This window comes from Dioscorea cayenensis, chromosome 8 (assembly GCF_009730915.1).
Source record: "Dioscorea cayenensis subsp. rotundata cultivar TDr96_F1 chromosome 8, TDr96_F1_v2_PseudoChromosome.rev07_lg8_w22 25.fasta, whole genome shotgun sequence".
In the NCBI taxonomy this organism is placed as follows: domain Eukaryota; kingdom Viridiplantae; phylum Streptophyta; class Magnoliopsida; order Dioscoreales; family Dioscoreaceae; genus Dioscorea; species Dioscorea cayenensis.
The window spans coordinates 20,194,402-20,212,526 of NC_052478.1; the positions used below are offsets into that span (position 1 = coordinate 20,194,402).

The following is an 18,125-nucleotide window of genomic DNA, read 5'->3' on the forward strand; positions in this document are numbered from 1 at the left end:
GTGATTTATTGCATGTTTCTTGAATGTTATTCTTGTTAATGTACATGAGGAAGATATGCTCCTATATTAGAACACGCATGCCATGATAAATCTATGCATGCACTAAAAGATTAGGTATAGCAAGGTTTTTGGATTAGGGATCGATTGCCCCTTAGGCTTAGGGTTTGATTTGTCCCTTCTAGAGGAATTCTCGTACTTTAGGTAAATATAGGAGGTTGGGGTAGGAAGAGATTCCATCTTATGTTTCTAGTGATTTAGACCTGGTTGCCAAGAGATTGGGACCAGAAGGCCTTTGAATTCCCCCCGATCCAATACTAGAAGATGATTATCATACTCAATGCCTATCATAAGTAATAATCAATGTAACTGTCATACAACCACCCAAACTCCTTCCAGTTCTGCTTAAGGATTCTCTAATTATATTGTTTAATAATTTATAGAAGTAGATAAAGAAACAACATAAGCATTTAGGCTATTGATTGAACAAAAAGGAAGTAATAGGAGTCTCTCACTGTTCTTGGGGAAATACGGCACTCGTGCTTACCCATGAGATATTACTTGATGACCCATACACTTGCAGTATTCACGGACTTATTGTAATATTATTTGCACATTCACACACACTTATTAACCATCCATCATACATTCAAGGTAAATGGGCACTGCTTAAAACATTATTTTAGGGAGAGCAATTGGAATGAAAAGAGAGAAGAAGTTGACCTTTTGGGACCATCTTAAAGTAAGAGCAAGTACGTCAGGCTCATGACATAAAACAAGCGCTTCTTGGGAAGCAACCTAAGTAGTTTTTATGCTTTAGTTCTATTAATTTCTAGTTTTAGTTTTTATCATTTAGTGATTGAATAAAGAGTGATGCTTGATTGAATGGTGTGAAATTGACTCATTTTTAATTGAATTTTATGTGTGATGTTTGTTTGTGGAGTCTAGTTTTATTGTTAAGAATTGTTTTCAAGTCGTTTTTCACAGGGGGAATCCTTAGTTTTTCACTGTTTACATCACAAAGGGAGTGGTACAACCATTATGTACCCATTGTGATGTACAAAAAGAGAGTTGTGTTTTCTGGAAAATTTGAGTGAGTCTGTCACGGGCTCACAACGCCTGTGGTCACTGCCATAGTAACTCATCACTACTGATCCTCAGAGTGTGCTATTTCTCTGGACTCCCGAGAGTTCTGGCACAACCTTACCACACCCGTGGTAGGGCCATTGTGAGCATAACGAGCCCTAGAATGGCCATTACCAACACTTAGAACTTTTTGAGCCATAACTGAGTTGACAAGGACAGTATAACAAGCTTGTAATGGCCATAGTGCCTCAAGGAACTGAATCAATGAATAATGGCTATTGTCTGGCCATTGTTAAGGTTGCTATGAGGTGATATAGGGTTGTCGATGGCTGACTCTTGGTGTTCACACTCAACCCTTTATTTCCTATCTTTCACTTACCGGAGAATCCTCCCTGACGATCGTATTTTGCTTCCAAGAGCTTAGGATCTGCCCCCAAATGATTTATCACAAGACCCATTAGAAAATTTTATAACCTTTTAAATCATGATTTTATGATTTATAAATGGCATAAACTAGGTTAGGAATATTTATTGAATGATTTATATTAAATTCCAATCAAAATGAAGCATGTATAAAAGTTTTTCACCGAGGTTAGGCAAGGCCATTGTATTAAAATTCTAAACCCAGGGCAAATGAGGCATAATGGGTGTTATACACCCGTTGTGAGGCTGTTGTGTATTTTTTCCACTCATCTTGCTTTGGCAAGGGTTGGTAATGGGGTCTACCCATTGTCAACTGCCCGTTGCCCCATTTTAATACACAACGGACTCACCACGGGCGTTGAGCACCTGTGGTGGTATGAGAAAAATGCACAGCAAAGCTGCTGAACTATACAATGGGCCATTGTGTGCTTATTGTACGCACCCAGAGGGTCACCACTGTCATGGTTATGAGTGTGATGAGATTGTTATGGTCACATAATGGTCGTGGTGTACTCATTGTGCACCCATTGTCCATTCCTTTATTGCATTTTTCGTAATCTATTGATTGATTTTCCATATTCTTTCTGAATTATAGGTTATGGGTCAGAAGAAAACTGCCAGTTACCCACAGGCAGAGGTAGAGAAAAAGAAGAAGATTGATGAGTCTTCTTCTTGGCCAGCTGTACCTAGATTTGGAGACCCCGAGCACAAGGTATGCTAGAGGCAACTTGTGGATCAGAGATTTGTTGAGGGTCAGGTTATCGACTTGCCGATAATGGACAGGATACTTCTCATCAATGACATACGAGATCTGATTTCTGTACAGGGTTGGGAGCAGTTCTTTGGTATCCGAGAGCCAACCTACTAGAGTTAACTTTAGAGGTGATGAGTTCGGGGAGATTCTTTTGCCAAAAAGAATGGCCAAATTTTTAGAGATAAAGTGGCTTGAGATGACTTTCATCCATATTTCAGCAGATTCTGGCAAGTTTTCCAAGGGTAATCCAACATTTATAATCAGAGGATGGTGCGTAAAGAGATTCAGTGCCTTCTTGTCAATCTTGGGATCCTCTTAACCTCAACCGTTGGAGACCTATTGGACGGAGTTAGTTTAGGAATTCTTTTATATTATTCTTTGGTCTTATGGTTCTATCTTTATTTATATCTCTATTTGCGATCCATAAGAACCCAATTTGAGGGGAGTTGTATGTCTAGGTCCCTCGATTATTGCTTATAAATCTTGATTACAGCATTCAATAAATCTTTCTAGTTTATGTGATTCATTGCATGTTTCTTGAATGCAATTCTTGTTAATATGGATGAGGAAGATATGCCCCTACATTCAAACACACATGCCATGATAGATCTATGAATGCACTAAGAGATTAGGCATAGTTATATTTCTGGATTAGGGATCGATTGCTCCTTAGGCTTAGGGTTTGATTTTCTAGAGGAATTCTTGTTCTTAAGGAAAACAAAGAAGGCTAGGGTAGGAAAAGATTCTATCTTTAGTTCCTAGTGATTTAGACCTGGTTGCCAAGAGATTGGGACCAGTAGGCCTTTGAATTCCCCAGTCCAATACTAGAATACGATTGTCATACTCAACGCCTATAATAAGTAATAATGAAGATAGCTGTCATACAACTACCTGACTCGTTCCAATCGCACTTAACACTTCTCCATTGTATTGTTCAATAAATTGTAAAAGTAGATTAAAGAAAGAACATAACGTTTAGACTATTGATTAAGCAAAAGGAATTAATAGGAGACTTTCGTCGTTCCTAGGGAAATACGACCCTTGTGCTCACTGATGAGGTATTACTTGATGACCCGTACACTTGCAGTATTCACGAACTTGCTTTGATATTATATTTACATATTTATGTCTCTCATTAACAGTCTATCATGTACCAATATAGCAGGCAACCTTATCACATAAAGGAGAAAGAAACAAATAGTTGTCTCTCTCTCTAATGCTGAGAGTGAGTATAAGACCATATCACAACCATAGCAGAATTAATGTGGGTATGGTTGCTACAAGTGGATTTACAAGTTACTATTCCTAAGAATATGGAGCTTAGATGTAATAATCAAGTAGTAATAGTGATGCAAGTGTATGTGCTGATGATGTGGTACTTTTCATAAGTGTGCTGATCATATCAAGTAATACATTGGTACCTTGTGAAGGGTAGGATTGTCGAACCTCAGGGACTAGGACTCCTAGTACTGATTCTTTCTCTAATCTCTAGTCGATCAAAAATGAATTGAAAGTGAATAAACTAAAGATGAAAGAATGGAGAAAGATGGAACGATAGGTGAAAACAAGTAGAGTGTACAATTAATGAGAAGAAATGCCCCGGACTAATTCCCAAGTGCATTAGTGTACTAATTTGCTTCTAATGACTATCAAATACATTTCAAGGTCTTTATATGTGCTCACAAACAATGTTGTATCTATGGCTTTCCTATACATCAAGCTTTGCAACTTTGACTGTGGGTCTCTTGCACGTAAAGTTTTGCAATCACACAAGGAAATTAAAATTATGGCAATTGACACACATCAAGTTTCACAACTACAACTATGAAATTCAAGCACATCAAGTTATACAACACAAGATTTAACATAAGAACACATTAAAACTCCATAATCATTAAAAGCAAGTAAGTCAAAGTACACTAAGCAACAAGGTTCACAGCTAGGGACACCATGGCACGGTTATCCCATCATGAGTTCATACAATTGAGTAAGAAAATGAGGTACAAAACAATAAGAAATCATGACTTCCTCTTTGTTGCAAACTCTTCTCAATTGAGCTCAAAGAACTCCTTTGGTTGGCTAGCTTCACTTCTCAAATGTGTCTCCAACTCTATCTTGGTCTCTCTAGAAGGTGTGGTGAAGTTAGGTCTTGACCTCTAGCGATCGTCCAAAGATGGAGAAGAATACCCTGTGCAAGCTCTCCCTTGAAAAACCTAGATCTGGATAATTAAAGGAACTTTTCAGGCTCAACATGGCCTATAAGCACGGCCATGCTATCCTCTTCTTGGGACTTTGGTAAAAATTGGCTAAGTGTCTAGGCAAAGGAATACATGGAGAGAGCACAGTCATGCGCTGCCTGTGCTCAGCCAAAGCACGCCCATGAAAGGAGTAGAGAAATTGTGCTTTGGCTGAATTGAGAGAAATCGGAAATCTAGAGAAGTGCACGGGGAGGAAGCACACCTGTGCTTCACCCTTGTTTGCCTTGTTGCTCTCCTAAAATCAGTAATAAATACGGTGAAGAAGCATGACCATTTAGGTCTTGCTTGTCTTGACACTTAGAAAATGATGTTCCTTCACTGATTTTTCTGCTGATTTCACTCCTATTGCTTTGAACCCTAAAATTCTACACAATAAACAAAATATACACAGAATAGCATCGAATATAAACAAAGAATTCTAAAAGACAAGCAAAAATATAATTTGGAGGTAGATAAAACAAGATATGAAATGCACTCATCAGCCGATCTTGTAATAAAGTGCTAAAGAGCAGGGTATCGATCTACAGGAAAAATAAGATAAATAAATAGAAATCAAGAATACAAAAACAAACACATTCAAATAAGTAAGAGGAAATGGGATGCTAGGCTATAGACTCCATCTAGGGTTTTATAAGTATGGGACAAAAGTTGTAAGCTAGCAATCCTATTTGAAATCCTAAAATATACTATCCACTCTTGCAAGGTAAATGGTAACTAATCTAGTACAATGCTGATATAGACACCCCATGATTGCATTGCACTCTGTGAAATCTCGGTGAGAATTAACAAGAATTCAATAGGTAGACAACCTTCCTCTAAAGTGATTGCCCCTAATCCCATATAGATTAAAAATGTGATTTTCCCATAAATCTACACCATATGATTACAAAAAGTAAGGAATTTCTTGCTAATTCACTTGGGAGGATTGTGGAGGAGAACTCTTGACTCCAAAGTACCCTATTTCTAGACTTACTCAAATATTCTCTCCAATCATGGCTTGCCTATTATAGGTGGCTCTTTCTACTCGTTACACAAGCAAATCATACATGCAACTAGGGCTTCCACTTCGATAGCATTCAAGATAATAATACCACGCAATTGAATTTGAATAATATGGATTACAATTAAAATCCAATTAAAGCATAAAGATCCATAACCAATGTTCATACCCTAGAGTTCATATACGCCTAAGCATCTACAAAATTAGTTCTCCATCAAGGGGGAACAACAATACAATTACAAGAGGCAATTTAAATCAATGAAAACATAGAACCCCCTTCTTAATTACGCCATTGATGATTGCCATAGAACTTCCAAAAAAACCTTCCAAAGACATACCCAAGATGCTCCTTGACAACTCCAATCTCTATCCTCTAAGGTAGGTGAGCTATTTCCCCCTGATGATTTGTGTCCATAGGTTTGGAGAAAAGCCACCTTTCTTTCCCTAAGCTAGCTCTTTAAAATATTCAAAGATCCTTTTCAAAACCCTCATAATAAATATTTATACCTAGCCATTTATGGCCCGCTTACGAGTGTAAGAATGAGGTCATAAAGAGCTAGGAATGATGGGTCGCATGCCTTACAGGAGATTGCTTACAGCCGTAAATCTTAATTGTAAGGTTATTTGCCTTGGTACTATGACCCATCTTATGGCCATAAATTATAGGCCATAATCTTCTCTAGACTACTCTTGCAACCACTCTTATGAGTGTATATTACTCCTTGTAAGCTCCTCTGAACAAAGCTTACGGTCTGCCTTACTGGCGTAAGTTTTACCCATAAAGCCCTTAGTTTGATCCTTATGCTCCCTATAACAAGAATAAGAATGCCCACAAAGTTCTTTGCCTAAGGCTTATGGTCGTATGGTGCCTGTAAGTGGGTCCATCTAGCATATTTTTTCATTGTTGATGCCGAAACAGTTCCATCTTCCTCGTTTATACACTACCCGATGCCTGGAAATACAATTTACACCATCTTTAGCATTGTATATCACAGAAATATTCTGATACATACCTAATGAGTATACAAAATGATATTAAATAACATATAAATGTACACCCATCAAGCAACCAGATACATAGCAAACAACCCTATGAATTAGAAAATTGGTTCCTACTTTCTACATAGTGAAAATCAGAATTTCTTCTTGAAGCTTACCCCATACAATTACATTACACATGGAACTCTAAAGTTAACTTGTTCAGAAGAAACTTTAGGAGAATGGTCTCGAAGGCTCTCTTGATTTCCTAAACCGTGGGTGAAGCTTTGACGGTGGTTGGATTACCAGAGAAGAGTTTGGAATTTATTCTCATCTCTTCCCTATGCTTGGCCACCAAAAGTTTCTCCCAAAATTCTCTAAAAATCCTTTTATATCTAACCTCTTATGGGCTACTTTTGGGGGTAAGAACAAAATTGTAATGCGTTGGAGATGAGAAGTTGCATGTTTTATGGGCATTATACGGCCGCAAGTTTCACCTAAAAGATTTTCTATCTTTGTGTTTCTTTCTAGCTTATGGTCAAGCTTACAATCGTAAGTGTTAGACCATAAGCTTCTTCATCTGGTGCTTTCAACCTCCCTTATGGGCATATGACCTTATATGCTCCTCTACTTGACTTTTGTGTCCATGCTTATGGCTGTAAGTCATGCCTCTAAGCCTTTAATTTGTCTAGCTATAACACTCATGCTAATGAGCATAATATTGCCCGTAAGCCCTTTTGTCTAAGGCTTATGACCATAAGTACTGGACGTAATTGGGCTGTAAGGTTTCCTGGTTGGATTATTCTATTGTTCTTGATGCCGAGGGACCTCTTTCTTTCTCATCTTGCTCGGAAATCTCTTCGTTTGACTCCCTCATGCTTATTATACTCTGTCTAGACTTCAAATTAATTTCTCCACATGTTAAGTACCATTTTCCAAGTGAATGATAAAATGTATGGCTATTGAATATAAAAATTAATACGAGAATATGTTAAATTACACACTTATTAAAGGGGGTCTCCTAGGAAAAGGGTGCTCAAGCACACCCATGCCCTCTTCCTTCACCCTTGCCTATAAGAGCTTATAGTATTGGATAAAATCTTAGTACATACTAGATGAAAACTTGCATGCTCTTTAGTAACTATAAAAGAAAGAAGTGACCAAAGTGTAAAAAAGTGAGTGTTTTTAACTTTTAAAATGCCCTATAAATGCTGAATAAGCATTGATTTAATGGAACTAAGGCATTTCAACAATTTAAGATATATATATATATATATAGGCAATTCATCAACTATGGATGTCCCTAGAATTCAATTCAAGGGATGTCTCTTCCATAACCATTATATTATCATCTAATGGCTACGTATGATGTTGATGAATTAAACCAAAAGGTTGTGACAAATCCTCCATCTGGGTTGCCCGAGCCTCCCGAGATGTTCCTCCAACCTTAGCCTCGCCAGTCCCTTCCTACCCAGCACTTGCCCTCTCTTCCACCATGGGCTTGCCCCTCACAGTGAGGCCAACACTATCAGTGTCCCTCATGTTGCCCCTCACATTCGATGCCAAGCGGCTACAGGCTTGCCCCTTGCAGCGAGGCCAATGCTGTCGGTGTCCCTCATGTGGCTTCTCTTGTTCCCTGTTAAGTTGTCACCGTGGAAACTTTACCCTGCATTGCCTTGCATTGCCAGGTTGTTGCCACCAAGCTGCCCTCAACTTCAATACCAGGATCACTTCAGACAAGATCTCCAAGGGCTTCCATCCTAGGTGATTTTCCACTCACATTCTGGTTTAGTGCTCAAGTTCTTTGATGCTAGGTTTTGTTTAGATTCCAAAAAGATTGAGAATAAAGGAGTGGAATGCGAAGGATGTCATCATGCTTGGTGTTTAATTTGATGAAAAGATTAAGATTTATTAACAAATTAAAGATTTACTTTTGCCAATTTCCCTCAAATTTTCTCTTGAATTTGGTGTGAACATGGTGTTATAAAGTGACCAAATCAAAAACTAAAATTGTCTTGATTAGTTATAGGAAACCCTAGTCCTTTACCATTTATATTAAATTTTTTGTAACTCATCTTTATTTGATTAATGTTTATTCAGAAGTCTGAATTGACATAACTAATTTTCATTGAATATGATGATTTGGTTAGCAATCCCATAAGTTACATGCTTTGATATATTCTAATTGGTTTTCTTAATAGGATATCATGGTGGATGTGGAAATAGATCTGAATAAGCTTGAATTATCTCATCATCATGAAGAAAGTAGTGGTGTGATACAATAGATTAACAGTCAACATCTTTTAGATGGACATGAATTGGCAACACAAGATGGACAAGAATTAGCAAGGAGTCCACATTCTCAAGATGAATAGAAATTGGCAAGAATCTCATTTGGTGGTAGGGAGTCCCATGATGAGGAGGAAGAGTTTCAATTTTACTTAGATTATGCAAAGTCTAAAGGTTTTAGGGTAAGAAGAGGTCACGTATATCGTTCCTCTCATTCTCAATTAATTACACATCAACACTTTGTTTGTGATAAGGAAGGAGCTAAGTGTATGATAGACAAAAGGCAACTAGATAAAACTATTCATAGATGCAGAGATACAAGGACAAATTGCCAAGCTAAAATGGTAGTGTCAAAAATGAAGAATGGACTTTGGGCTATGATAACCTTTGGCGATGTAGTTAACCATGATTTACTTACTAGTCCCTCTAAGGTGATGAAGATGCGGTCTCACTGGAGTATTAGTGAGACATGTAGAAGTTTGATGGATGCATTACATAAGAGTAGAATGGGTAAGAATATGGGGTCTACACCGATTACCCAAGATGATTGCCTGAATCATTTAAGAGGAGCTTGAAGCAATAATATTAGGTAAGAATGCAAGGCTATTGTTAAGTTTTTTAAGGAGAAAAAGCTCAATGATGATTTTTTTTTCTTTCATTTGGAGCTTTATGAATTTAGTCATACTAGATCTATTTTTGGGTAGATGGAAGATGTAGAATGGCATATTCAAAATTTGGAGATGTTGTTTTTTATACTACTTATAAAACTAATAAGTTTTGTTTCCCCTTTGTTCCTTTTGTTGGATTTAATCATCATAAGCAATCTATTTTATGGGTATTTTAGACATGGTTGAAATGTATGCTATTAAAACATCCACAAACAATTATTACAGATCAAAACTTACCTATGGGGAAAGCTATTGCAAATTTTTTTTTCTAAATTCTGGTCATTGACTTTGCTCTTGGCACATTGGGAGAAATTCAATGAATTATTTAGTAGATTTGAAGAGCAAAGAAGGCTTCATGGGGGACTACAACAACTTCTTGTACCATAGTGCATCGATTGAAGCATCTGAGAGTAATTGGGGTGAACATAAAACAACTTACAACATTGATGACAAACACTGGTTGAGTAAAAATGTATGAAATTTGACACAAATTGGTTTCTCTATATTTGCAAGATATATATATTCACAGTTGGAATGACCTCTACACAATGTATTGAAAGTATCAACTCATTTTTTGATAGCTTTCTTAATTCACAAACTCCAATGGATGAGTTCGTTATGCAGTATGATATGGCATTATGTGATCAACGAAATGATGAAGAAAATGAAGATTTCTAGACTTTAAATTCTATGCCTAACTTTCACACAAGTCATCCAATTGAGAGACATGCAGGAGAAGTGTATACAAGATCCGTGTTTAATATCTTCCAAATGGAATTGAGAGAAAAGGATAGTATGCTAGCTGAACACATTTGTGATGGGTTTGATCATGCCAAATATAAAATTTGCAATCATGTTGTTGTATTTAGGAGAGATGGTGCTGAAGATGGGGATCTACCGCTACATGCTCTTATAACAAGTTTGAGAGGGAAGGTGTGTTGCGTTGCCATATTTAAAATTTTTGTTTTTTTTTAAAATAAATTAAAAAGATTCCTAAATATTATATTCTCCGTTGTTGGACTATGAGCGCAAGACATAGGTCAAATGCTATGGTGGTTGAGAAAAGCAACAATGTTTTTACGCCCTTGATGAAGTGGAGTGCACAAAATATGTGTTTTCCTATTGCACAATCTATATCATCCTTAGAGATGTATGAGAAAATTAAGCTTAATATAAGTGAAATCATCAAAATGGTTGGTGAATTGTCTATTGCATGAGAACATAGCTTTTGCACCGAGCAAAGTGAGGAAAATCAGGAGAACATTGGTTCCTCTTCCTTTCTGCCTTCTCAGGTGTAGATGATGTTTGTGGGTCACATATAACTATTATGGATCCAAAACCTATCAAGAGCAAAGGTCTGCCAAAAGTGAGTAAAAGGATTAAATATGGAATTGATCTCCAATTGTCAACAAATAGGAAAAGGACTTGCAGTTGATGTAACAGAAAAAGTCATTACATGTCTACATGCACATTCAGTAAGACAATTTCCTTGAAGTTTGTGTTAATTTAATTCAAATTCCAATTGATCATTATTGTTTGATGATGAAAATTTTTATTTAGGAATTTAGGTAAGCCCTGAGTCATATTTTTTGAATATCCTTGGATGTCTGGCTTATAAATGCTCAACAACAAAGTAAGATTTCACATGAACGAATTTTGTAGAAATTTGTTAAGCAACAGATTTTTGAAATGTCTGACTTTGAAATGCTCAATTTTTTCATATTGTAGGAATCAATGGTTGGACTCCTAATCAAAACTATTGTAGAAATTTGTCAAAATCTATTGCAGAACTTTGTTCCAATTCTAATTTTTGTGCAGATTATTGCTGAAACTATCGAGTACACAGAGCTCCTCACCGATTACCCTCATGATGTCATTCCAAGCCAGGTTTTCCATGATTTATGCGGCGACCGTCATTATGTCCCAGGTCAGTTGAAGGCCTCTTTGCTCACACGATCGGCACACAGGTATATTCATGCTATTCTTAGCCGGTCAGTGACAAGACGTGGAGATGGTACAGGCTCACTTCGTAGGACCAATCTTTTATATCTTCACTCCATGGCACATGGAGTTCTCCTCCATTTAGGATATGCCATCGCCGATTATCTCCATCACCAGAGTGAGTACTTGCTGTTAGGAGCACTATTTGTGGGACCCTACATTACTCGTCTTATGTTCAAGATGGGTCTGATCCGTTTGGTCAGAGGCGAGGAGAGGATTAGTAGCCCAGCTCCATTGGGACTGGTCATTCTCCGTTTGATGGGCATTGTGAGGCGTACTGGCTCAGGAGGGTATGCATTAGTTGAGTCTTCATCTGAGGATGAGGAGGAGCCTACTGGGGCTACAGAGGCACCACATGCAGCCTAGCCCATGGTCACCGAGGCAGCACCGGTAGCGTCAACTGATCCTGAGTCATGTTCTCAAGTTCACGAGTGTTTGGCTCAACTCGAAGCTGCCGTTGCTAACATCCTTGAGAACCAAGCGTGGATCCTAGAGAGACTTGATCTTATTCAGTAGACCCTCGATGAGGAGGCCTCATCCGCCACTGCACCAGCACCCACGCCAGCATTAGCATTAGCACCAGATACGATCAGGAGTCTTTTCTCTTAGTTTCTATGCTTTTATTTATTTTGTTAGTAGTTTGTGGACTTTTGTACTCAGAAGGTTTCTCCTTCTGAGAGTTATCTTCATGTTTTATTTCTATTGCGAGTATATGCTTTCCTGTTTTATCTATGTGAACTCGTATTTTCTTTTCTATTTTGTTGAGCTTCACTGAACCCCTTGTATTTCATGTAGATGGCCTTGAGAGTGATATGATGATGTTTTAGTCATAGACAAGATCATGTACATTATCACATGGTCGTGTGAGCTTCACAACTTATACAACACGCCCTTGAGTTAGACTTTGCCAACCGTTTAATGAGGAATTCAGGGGAGTATTGTTTTAATTGCATTCCCACACACATTTTGCTTCCAGTGATTTTATCTTTATTGTGCTTACATTTGTACATTGAGGGCAATATGCATCTTAAGTGTGGGGAGGGTTCACCTTATACATGACTTTTACTTGTGTTTTCATGAGCATGCTCTTGTTGCCAATGAAGGTTCACCTTAGGGTTAAGAATTTAATTCTTAGTTTTTGGAGGTTGTAAACATTAGATTTTATCATGCTCTAATTTTCATCCACTTTTCTTGAATATTTTTGTATGATTGCTCTTTGTGCACTTTTCTCACTCATTAGACTTGTGAAAACTTGAGTTCATTAATTTTTTTAGGACCTTAATGTGCTAGTTTTATTCAAAAAAAAAATCAATCAGAAAAATTGAAAAAGTTTGGAAATTATTTGTTGTTTGTATATGCGGGATGGAAAGAGCTACCACCTATGATATATGTAGCTACTCTCATAAGTTGGATACTTGTTATGCCCTAATGAGAGAAAGAGCTATCTCATGGGATGTGTGAAAGCTACCACCCTTGGTAGAAAGAGCTACCACCTCGAAAGTGTAAAAGCCACTCGGGAGGCATCTTGGGAAAGGGCTATCTTAGAGGATTGTGTGAAGCTACTACCTATTCTTTTTGTTTATAAATAAGTCATGTGTTAATAAGAACTTAGTAGTGGACATAGTGTTGACATGAGCTTAATTTTTTACACACACACACGCATTCGGATGTTATCACTTTCATTTTTTTATTGGATTTGTTTGCTAGAGTATTGATTGTTTTGTCTAGTATTTTACTCTCTCCATAACTTTAGAATTTTATTCTTGTATTCTCTTAGTGAACCTAAGACCAAGCACTTATCTTTTCTTTTCATGAGTTTCATGTTTAATTTTCATTAAGGACAAGAAAAGGCTTAAGTGTAGGGGAGTTTGATAAGTGCTTGAGTAAACATATTTTTATATGTGTTTACATACATTGAGCATCATTTTATATATGGTTTATGTCTCATTTCGTGTATTAGGTGTTCTTTTGTGCAATTAGATTGTAGATGCCATGGAGAGGTAAAAGGGAGTAAAGATAGGCTAGAAAAGCACGTTGTTGAGAGCTCTTGTGTAATTCGACGACTAAGACAGAAGAGGAGTTCACGGATGTGGGAATGTGTGCCAACTTCCAAGCATATTCAAGTTAATTCACTAGTGGAAGGGCACGAAGGCAGTCACATCCTCATGTTCCTTCTCTTTGTGAAGAATGCAAGACCTCTCAAAGACGCATCGATGAAGAAAAGTCTTCTAGCCTACCATGTGATCGTGTGCCCGATTATGTGGCCTCAAGAGGAAGAATATTTTGACCGCGATGGAGGAAAACACTGTAGTAAAGTATTGTAGCAAAATAATGTAACAGTACTGTAACAAAATTATTGTTCACACGCCCACATGGAAATTCCTGCAGCCCACACGGGTGCATGAAAAATCCACACCGGTGTGTGAGGGCACGTGACTGTCGCGGGTTTGAGCTATAAATAGACCATTTGCCCTATTTTTCGGGGACTTTTTGCGGAGCTTTAAGCGAGTACTTGGAGGACAAGTCAGCTAGGGTTTGAGGAGGAGGTCTTTCCCAATTTGGGGGAAGTTCTTCACCAACTTTGATAGGTTCCTTCACTGTCATAGCACTTGGGGAGCCATTGGTGACCTAGTTTCGGAGAGGAACCCTTCAAGACGTGGAACTACCCATCAAGGCCAATCTGCAAGGATTCGAGGGGGTTTTTATTTATGGGTTGTATTGCTTTTCATTGTTTCATCATTGTTTTGTAACTAGGCCCATGGAGGGCTAAACCCTAGTAGGTATTTGGGCATGTGAACCCTAGGATCTATGATTTTGTATTGATTTGCTCTATGTTACTAGTTAATTTGAGTTGATTTGAGTTTTAACCTTGTGATTTCATTTCTTGCATGTGTTGTTGATCTTTGTGATTGATTTACATTGTTTGATCTATTACTTTGATGTGAGATGTCTCCATTAGAGTTAGAACTTCAAGGTTAAAGAGGGTTGAGAGGGTGAGCCATAAGGTAGTGGAGTGTCCCCTTTCCCCTCTGAGATCGTACAACCCAAGATATATCGAGAACTGGGTCAGAGACATCCCATGTGGCTGACCGAAGGCTCAGAAATGAATGGTGTCCTCTTTGTCGAAGTTAGTGTCGGCTGCATCACGGTCAAAGGAAAATAAGGCAAGAACCTCGAAGGTGATGTCTCGCCTGACGAGCTCCTGAATAGAGAATAGGCTGTCCCAACCTCCCACACTAACAAGTGCTCTGACTCCTCAGCAAGACCAATGTCCTCTAATGCATCCCAGTCAATAAAGCATGACTGTCCAATCTTGAGGTGCTGGAGACGCTCAAACTGTTACTGATGAACGTGGTCAGGAAATTCGACTTCCAGTGGTGGGGTTGGTTCCCTGTCATGGAGAGGACGTTTCCAAACTATTCTCTTGGTCCGTGGTGCCATATCTATGAAGAAAACACTTAAAAATATCAGTTTGGCATGAATACAGTGTAAACAGGGCACCACGCTCACGAGGGCAGCGAGCCGCGAGAGAAAAACAGGCCACTGACCACTGTCCCAGCCCACGCGGGTGCGTGGGCCAGCCATGCTGGGGCATGGGATGCGTGCAACACGCGGGCGTGTGCTAGCACGGCCACGCGCCGGCACGAGTCAGCCGCACAGCCTGGCAGGCCGCGCCCCCGCACAGTACGGCTCTCGGCCAAGGTAGCCACGCTGGCACGTGGCCATGCTGGCTACGCGCTGCCAGCCCACACGGGCGCATGGGCTGGCCACACGCCCGCGTGGGCGCCCGACTTTGGCAACTTGGCCGGAGTCGGGCTCCTACGCCTCATACAAATCCATTTTCAAACATTCAAGAAGTGTCTAGCATGATTTCTACATAAAAATACCATGAAAGCTCCATGAAAATGGTCTTGAAGAACATGTAAAGGGTGGAGGGGAGTGAAGGCTTATTGGAACAAATAGGAGAAGAAAACTTGATGAGAACTCCAGCAAATCACGTCTAACCCTCCAAGGAGTTGAAAAAAATTGGTTTGACAGATCAAAACTTGGATTTTATAGGAGTGAAGGCGTGGAAGATGAAAGGGCTCTTTGAAAATAGAAGATGATGAATAGTATACCTTCATATTCATATAGGCATATGTGGGTGAGGATTTTCCACTCCCCCGCATGGGCACTGTACACGACTGCGTGGAAATTCCACGCGGAAATGTGGACTGTAAAATTTCTGCAGACAGTCCACTAAGGGCCCAAAACTCTAAATTAACACCAATTTTTCAACTTTAAACATTAAATTCACCCCAAACCATGTTACACCAGCAATTAACAAAAATTAACTAAGACGCACACTCATGAATTTATTACTGTAGAATTGAAAATCTAAGACTACAAACTAACTAAAAGCTTGGGTTGCCTCCCAAGAAGCGCTTGTTTACCATCACTTAGCTTGACGTACCTATCCTTACCTCATGGTGGCTCATAAAAAAGAAAAAAACCTCCTCCTTAGCAACCTACACACATGATGGACAGAAATTCTGCATATTCAAGGAAAAATTCTTAAACAAGTTACCGAAAGAGGGAATGTCACTCTCTTCCTGTGTTAGAGTGCTTTTGGCGACGATGTCTCAACGTCTTGACTTGACTAAAAATCCATTTCACGAATCCTCCTTGTGGTTGCTCATTGAGGACTTGTTCCACACGATTGTTCAATTGTTCCTCTTCCATATTCGGCCACTCCTCATATGGGTCCGGATGCAAAAATTCCTGTTAGTACTCATTAGCAATCTCATCATTGACATCAACAAAATAACAAGTATCATCAAAGTCAAGAGTGTGCTTCATTGCTTCGGCGAGGCGATATGTGATCTTTTCTTCTCCAATATGCAGCGTTATCTCGCCTCCATCCATGTCAATGATTGCCTTGGAAGTGCGTAGGAATGGTCTCCCCAGAATTAATGGGACCTCCGCATCTTTATCAACATCAAACACAACAAAATCTGTAGGAAAAATATACTTGTCAACCTTCACTAAAACATTTACAATTATACCTCTAGGATGACGAACTAAATGATCGGCCAGCTATAATGTCATGCGGGTTGGCCTTGGTTCGCCCAACCCCAATTTCTAAAACAATCTGTACGGCATAACATCAATACTAGCTTCTGAATCGGCCAAAGCTTTTTTTCCCCCAAACCTCCGATTGCACATGGTATGATGAAGCTTCCCGGATCTCTCATTTTGTTTGGCAAATTTTTCTGAAGCATTGCCGAACAATTGCCTTCCAAGACCACAGCCACACTCTCCTCCATCTTCCTCTTGTTGGTCAAGAGGCCCTTCAAGACCTTTGCATAGTGAGGCATTTGGGACAACGCCTCAACAAATGGAATGTTGATGTGTAACTGCTTGAAAAGATCCAAAAATTTTCTATTTTGCTCATAAACTTGGTCTTTCTTCAACCGTGCTAGATAAGGAATTTTTGGAGTGTATGAAGGGGGTGATGCAGCTGAAATCCTGGTGGGACAGAGGCTTTTTGATGCCCTTGGTTACATCATGAGAGATTTGGATGGTTTCTCCACCCTTGGTTATAGGTATTGCTATAAGGATTATCTTGTCCTCTTCTCGAATTGCCCACAAAATTTACTAGTTCAACTGGGGCTGAAGTAGTAATCAAGATAAGATAATCGGATGGCATATGCGAACCCCCAAACCCATCACAACTTGTGATTGTGGCTACCTTTGATGAAGTCAAAGTATCCAATTTTTTGCTCAATGCCTCTACTTGGGTTGCCAATGATGTAACCGCATCGATCTCATGGAGTCCTGCCACTTTCTTCTTTTCTCTTGCATTCCATTGGTAGCTATTCAAACCCATCTCTTCAATCAATTGTCGGGCTTCTTCAGGGGTTTTGTTTCCCAATGTTCCCCTGCAGCGACATCAAGAAGTTGTTTGTTGCTTGAGTTCAACCCATTGTAAAATGTGTTAATTACCATCCATTTGGGGAACCCATGTTGTGGACACTTCCGCAAGAGGTCCTTGAATCATTCCCAAGTCTCAAATAAAGATTGGAGCTCCATCTGAACAAATGAGGATATCTCGTTATGAAGCTTTGCCGATTTTCCCAGAGGGAAGTACCTTGCAAGGAAAGCTTTGACCATTTCATTTCATGTTATGATAAAAGCTCTTGGCAATGAATGAAGCCATTGTTTGGCTCTTCCCTTCAATGAGAATGGGAAAGCCCTCAAGCGAATTGCGTCATCTGAAACCCCATTAATCTTCAACATGTCGCATACTTCAAGGAAATTCTCAATATGATTGTTTGGGTCTTCATCGGCTAATCCATTAAACTATGCTGAGTATTGAACCATTTGAATGAAACTCGGCTTTAACACAAAATTTTGGGCTGCTACCGGTGGCCTAACAATACTTGATTGTGTCCCACGAAGTGTAGGTCTAGCAAAATCTGAAGTGTCCTTTGTTGCCCTCCTTGTTCTGCCATATTTTCAGATTCTTCAACCTCTATTTTTGCTGAAAAATTTCTGTTCTTGCGTAGGTTTCTTTCCCCTTCTACGAAGTCTTCGTTCAATTTTAGGATCCTCTTCAACCAATGTCGAAGAGTTCCCTCGGATCATAACCTGTAGTGAAATCAATGAAAGAAATAATAAGAACAACGAAA

General features: G+C 39.1%; 1 non-coding gene across 1 annotated transcript; it reads left to right on the forward strand.

The window, feature by feature from the left end:
- The first annotated feature begins 17,452 nt into the window (after positions 1-17,452).
- On the forward strand, positions 17,453-17,558 carry LOC120268146. The gene has a single exon (XR_005538815.1). It is a non-coding gene; the product is annotated as a small nucleolar RNA R71 (small nucleolar RNA).
- The last annotated feature ends 567 nt before the right edge of the window (positions 17,559-18,125 follow it).